The following is a 6,048-nucleotide window of genomic DNA, read 5'->3' as shown; positions in this document are numbered from 1 at the left end:
TACAAAATAAACATTGAAAGAGTAAGTCTTAAACTTTAGAATGATGATATGTAAACTTAATTTGTACTTTACATTAACCCTGTAGGTGATTTAATGCAAAGTAAGATAAAATCACTAAACGAAAAGTTTGTGCTTAGGAAAAAAATTAGCAAAAAAAAAAAAAAAATACTGCAGCTGGCGACTTCTCCTCTTGCACACTGTTTGCCGGATAGATGGACCCTTGCCTCAGTCAGGTACAGCCCACTGCTGCCACTAGGAACTGTATGGAAGACACACGAAAAGTGGCTATAATTTTTTTTTGTCGAGGTTTCATTTATTTTGTTTTTCATGCTTTCTACAAAGCTTATGGCCACTTGTTTCAACATGGATAACCCTAGAATGAAGACACACAATGAAAAATTAACTTACCTCTCACAGACAGTCACCACAGGCAGAGTATGCATGGTACAGCCCACTGCTGCCACTAGGGACTGTAGGGAAGACACGCGAAAAGTGGCTATAATTTTTTTTGTCAAGGTTTCGTTTATTTTGTTTTTCATGCTTTCTACAAAGCTTATGGCCACTTGTTTCAACATGGATAACTGTAGAATGAAGACAAACAATGAAAAATTAACTTACCTCTTACAGACAGTCGCCACAGATGGGGTATGCATGCCGAGGGCACTTTGGTAGGGCACACTTGACGCAGCGGTGGCGGGTCTTCCGGTCCGACTTGTTAGGACAGGCCGAACAGCGTACCAGGGGCGAGTTGCTATCTGAGATTGAAGTCCCTGGTACCCCAGTAGCCATGCCCACTGATGAGAGATCCAACAGAGTCGTAATGAGAGTGCGAAGTTGTCTTGACATATTAGGTGACATTGTGCGCATCTGAGCCCAGGGAGTGATGAGTGCTGTGGCGATTTCCATCATGAAACTCCTCCTTGCCAGTATCTCTCTTCCTGTTCTTGCACGATTCTCCGAGCTTATAATGTATGCAATGATGGTTGCTGCATTTAGGATGCAGTACCACACACATAGGGGCCAATATTCGTGTCTCCCTTGAGGTGGAAGTTATAGCACACATTTGGTCGAAAGTATCAACACCTCCTTTAATTGAATTGTAAAATTCAATGACTTTGGGTTTGCCACTGGGTGCGATGGTAGGCTGGGTGTGCTGCAATGACAAAAGGAGAACCATCTTCTTCGGTACCTTAGATATCTTTGAAACATAGGACACAAGCATCATCTCTGTTGTGAATAAGAAGGCACTTGAGCCGTGGATGCGGGTTTCTTTCGCCTTCATCTCGAGTGGAATTCTGGTTAGTTCTTTCGTATAGTAGTGTCTGAGGCTTATTCCATCCCATGGCAGTGTTGTTCCCCCTTCCCAAGGTAGGGTGTGGCACCAAGCATGTATTTAGTGCTTGCGTCACATATGAGGACAAGCTTGATGCCATACTTTGCCGGTTTGTTTGGGATATACATTCTGAAGGGGCACCTTCCTCTAAATCCCAGCAGTTGCTCATCGACTGTTAGGTTTTCCCGGGGGACATAGTACCGGGTACACTTCTCGATGAATTCTTCCCACACTTTCCTTATAGGGACAAACTTGTCCTGCTCCTGCCTCTCAATGCGGGTTTCAGGGTCGTCAGACCTCAGGCAGGCTATAAGGAATTCAAACCTGCCCTTGGACATTGCAGCTCTATAAATAGGACAGCCAGTCACCTGACTCCACATCTCAAGGACAGACAAATGGTTGTCCTGCTGCTGTCCTGCTGCTATGAGCACTCCCAGGGGTGCTAACATCTCTTTTGGCTCTGTTTTTGCATACATGACTGACTGGGTTTTCTGCTTTGATGCAACAAGTTCTATATGTTTATTTGTCCACATGACACATTCCTGCACAATTGCATCTGTAATAAAGAGCCTAAAAGTCTCCTCTGCTCCCACAGTGTGTCGTGCCTCATGAGCTGGCCCTGGAGTGAATGATGCCATTACATTCCTTGCCAGCCTCTTCCGTGATTGCCCATGTTGAGGATCACACTTCCACTTGAAATTACTTCTTGAGGAAATCAATGTTTTGTTGAAGTCTACCACAGGTGGAACTTCAACCGCCTGGCCTCGTCTTCCTCGCATTACAGAGGTGGCAGCAGCAGAGGTTGTGGCAGGGGTGGCATCAGCAGAGGTAGTGGCAGGGGTGGCAGTAGCAGAGGTAGTGGCAGGGGTGGCAGCAGCAGAGGTAGTGGCAGGGCTGGCAGCAGCAGAGGTAGTGGCAGGGCTGGCAGCAGCAGTGGCAGGGATATGCATTTTGAGAGGTGTGGATGTGTACATCTTCCTCCTGTTTTTCTCTGGGGGAGGTTCTTCACATTCTTCACTGCCATCACTTTCAGGTTCTAACGTAGGAAAGTACTCAATGTCATTATCACTGTCATAGAGTAGGTCTACTTCTAGATCATCATCAGGTTCACTTTCTAAATCACCAATTGGTTCCACATAATTTTCAATGTCACTACCCATAAGTGATGATACACCAGTTTGGTTCATAATGTCAACCCGCTCTTCATCAGTCAGTGCTTTGCCTCGGCCAGCCATGGTAAGGTTATGTATCTGAAATATATCGCTCTCAAACTGAAAAGAAACACACGAATCACATATAACAATATCACATTATATATGGTAAACCACATTGTAGGGAGATTTCCACCCAGGTAAAAAATCTGACAGTCACCACATTGCAGGGTGGAAATCTCCCTAAATCACAAACTTTCCCCCCTCTGTGGAAAATTACAGGCAGAGAACAGGACAGCGCACCCTTTCATCATGGTGTCTCGGTAGGAACTGATTGTATGGGCAAGGGGATCAGGCTCCTTTGTCTCCTAGTGGGTGGTTCACGTGTCACCCACATGCGGGGAGAAAATCTCCCTATGATGTGGTTCTAGGGCTAATTAGAGACCCAGGTACTTGGCGCGGCTCTCGAATGAGCATCCGACACAGTGCCAGCCTTAGAAGCGGACTTCTTAGGCATGGCAACGGGTGTGCAAACCGAGGTCTACACACCCTTGGCTCCCAAAACAGCAGACCCTGGTGTCAATGATTCGGTTCCCTGGCCCGAGGGCTGTGGAGGGAGGCAGTCCCTTAGAAGTCCCAGGGCAGGATTTCTTATGGGGGGCAGAAGAGACAGCCTTCTTCTTCGACCGACGAGCCTCGGAAAAAGAAAGGGAAGAGGTAGCAGATGACAACAACGATGAAGATGACGACACCTTCCAAGACCTCTTCTTTGATTTCTTTTTCTTCATCTTCTTCAGGATGGCGGTCAGGTCCCCCATCCAGGAGGGAGCAACAGAAGATGCAGGAGCAGCCAGGGGGCCCAGGGTAGCAGGAGCAACCCGGGCAGCGGAGACGTCAACAGGAGAGCCAGAGTATGACCGGGGCAGTCAGTGCAACACAGGAGCCAGGGAAGCCAGGAGCCAGGAGCCAGGAGCCTCTTCTCCCCTTTCTTAGGCATATTTTCTCCCAGTCACATTAAACATTCTGAAGATTTCTGTCACAAATTCAAAGAAACACAAATGCTACTTCACAACATAAAACTTTTAAGCTTAGATGTAGATTCCATATTTACAAAAGTACCAGTATAGGACGTTCTACAGTTTTTGAGGGAAAAATTAGACCCCTTTCAGATCATTTCCCACTAGCCCGGATAAAATAATAAAGTTGATTGAATTATGTGTATTAAACAACGTCTTTTCTTTCAGGGAGTCATTCTGTAAACAAAAATTCGGGTGCAGCATGGGCAGCCCTTTAAGTCCTGTTTTAGCCAACCTATACATGGAATATTTTGAAACTGTAATAATAAATGCAATAGAGCCTAAAGAAATGCTGTGGATGCGATATGTAGATGATATCTTAACATTTTGAGATGACCAGTGGGGCAATTTCAACGAATTTCTTTCAAAACTAAATGCATTAGTGCCCAGCATCAAATTCAAAGTTGAGTGGGAAAAAGACAACAAAATTCCTTTTCTTGATGTTTTAACGATTAGAGACACGGCAGAATACAAATTTACCGTATACAGAAAACCAACTTTTTCAGTTACATACATACATACACTGCACTGTTTTAGTTATCACGACATCTCTATCAAGATTGGCGTAGCCAGCAATTTATTCTTAAGAGCCTTACGGATTTGCTCCCGGGTTTCTTAGAAAAGGAATTTGAACTAATCCGTAGGCAGCTGTCATCTTTGAAATACCTTGACCATATAATTCAGAATGCTGTCCATAAAGCTACCACAATATTCTATCGTTCCCCACAAAACAAGACTAGAGAGACACCCAACGATAAAATTAAAATCCCACACCTGGACAGGATTAAGACGACACAGACTCTTGGAAATTCTAACCATTTTGCTTTTACCAACCAAAATACCTTAGCCAAATCCCTGATTGACATCCAACAAAAGCCAGTCCCCAAAGACACAGGGGTATATGAAATACCTTGCCTCTACTGTGACAAATCGTATATCGGGTTTACTGGTAAATTACTCCCCCCGAGATTAATACAACATAAAAGGTCAGTACAGTATGGCCAACGGAGCTCAGCTATTTTTAACCATATAAATAACCATAACCACAGGATAAACGGGAATGCGTCTCGTATAATTTATGGCAGCAAACCTGTCATTTTTGCTTATTTAGGAAAAGCATTTCTCCACTTCGTCTATTTGGTTTGCAAGAGACAAGAAATAATGTAAAAAGAAAAAAAAAAAATGTGATAAACCCGATGCAGCGTGGTACCGAAAGTCTAGCTGCTGTGGTGTAGTGGTTACCAAGAAAACCGAGTCGTCGTCTTCTTCTTGTCAAATTGCATGCTTAATCGGTTCACGATAGAAGAACGTGATTTGCCGAATATTATTTTTTCATTAAAAGTATTCGGGAGATGTATAACGAGTGATAAATAGACGTAAGTAGGGTAGGAGTATCCTATGGTCAGTTTGGGTCTTTCAGAGCCAATTTAGTTCGTTTTTACTGTTTTTTTTTTTCACGGAGTGCTCCGTTCAACTGGATTTATAATTCTGATTTTATGACAGAATCCCAGTAGACACGCATCCGTAGGGGGTTAGTACTGTCAGTGACCCTGGCGAGATGCACTTTGGGTAGGCATTACTTAAGGTTCCTTGCAACGTCCCTTCCCTAGGCCCCCAGCAGCAACCCCTTTCATTCCTTTTGTTGTATCTTCGTTCATATTCTCTTTTTCCATCTTCCTTTCCACCCTCTCTTAACATTTGTTTCATTGTGCAACTGCAAGGTTTTCCTGCTGTTACACCATTAAATCTTCTTTATTGTCAGTTTCCTTTTTAGCGCTGAATGACCTCATAGGTCACAGCACATGGCCTTTGGCCTGAATTTTACATTCCATTCCAGCAGACACGCAAGTACCACAGTTGTGTATTGTCAGATTAATCTGGCCTTTGGCAGCGCAGGCTATTGCCCTTATATATGACCCCACTAAAGCGAAGATCAATGTGACCGAAGATAAAAGACTTCTTGACCTGTTTTCTCATTATCAACTGGTATTAGCCTTTGCAAGCATCAATTTCTCTCCTTCCTATCCGGGATTTCTTCCGCATCGGTGATAAACGAAAGGCAGCGGACGAAAGGTAATTTGAAGTAGAATTTCTCCTGGAGTGTGTGGGTGGTAGCAGGTGAGGTTGCCAGTGCTGCCACCTGTTGGCTCTTAATGGAAGTTACACAACCGATGCATTTAATAACTGACGCACAGATTTACTTCGATGGCGGTAATCAAACCCACTATTCCCTGGAGCCTGTTGACTGTAACCAAAGACTGTCCCGTAGCTGACAGAACCTGATCGTACAGACTTTGAAAGAGAGGTCAGTGGCAGAGAGAGAGAGAGAGAGAGAGAGAGAGAGAGAGAGAGAGAGAGAGAGAGAAGAGAATGTTTTGGGCATCGCCTGGTTTGCCAACGTAATCATCCGTGGGGCCAGGGGACAGGGACGGGGCACCCAGCTGACTGCCTCGACTGACTACCTGTGTATGAGGAGCCTCAGAAACCT

At 44.5% G+C, this 6,048-nt stretch overlaps 1 pseudogene; it reads right to left on the bottom strand.

Moving 5' to 3' along the window:
* Positions 1-601: 601 nt before the first annotated feature.
* LOC136846982 (piggyBac transposable element-derived protein 4-like) lies at positions 602-2,568 on the bottom strand (annotated as a pseudogene).
* Positions 2,569-6,048: the final 3,480 nt, after the last annotated feature.

This window comes from Macrobrachium rosenbergii, chromosome 16 (genome assembly GCF_040412425.1).
Source record: "Macrobrachium rosenbergii isolate ZJJX-2024 chromosome 16, ASM4041242v1, whole genome shotgun sequence".
Taxonomy (NCBI): domain Eukaryota; kingdom Metazoa; phylum Arthropoda; class Malacostraca; order Decapoda; family Palaemonidae; genus Macrobrachium; species Macrobrachium rosenbergii.
The sequence above is the reverse complement of the archived record's forward strand: the minus strand, read 5'-3'. Positions and strand labels throughout refer to the sequence as shown.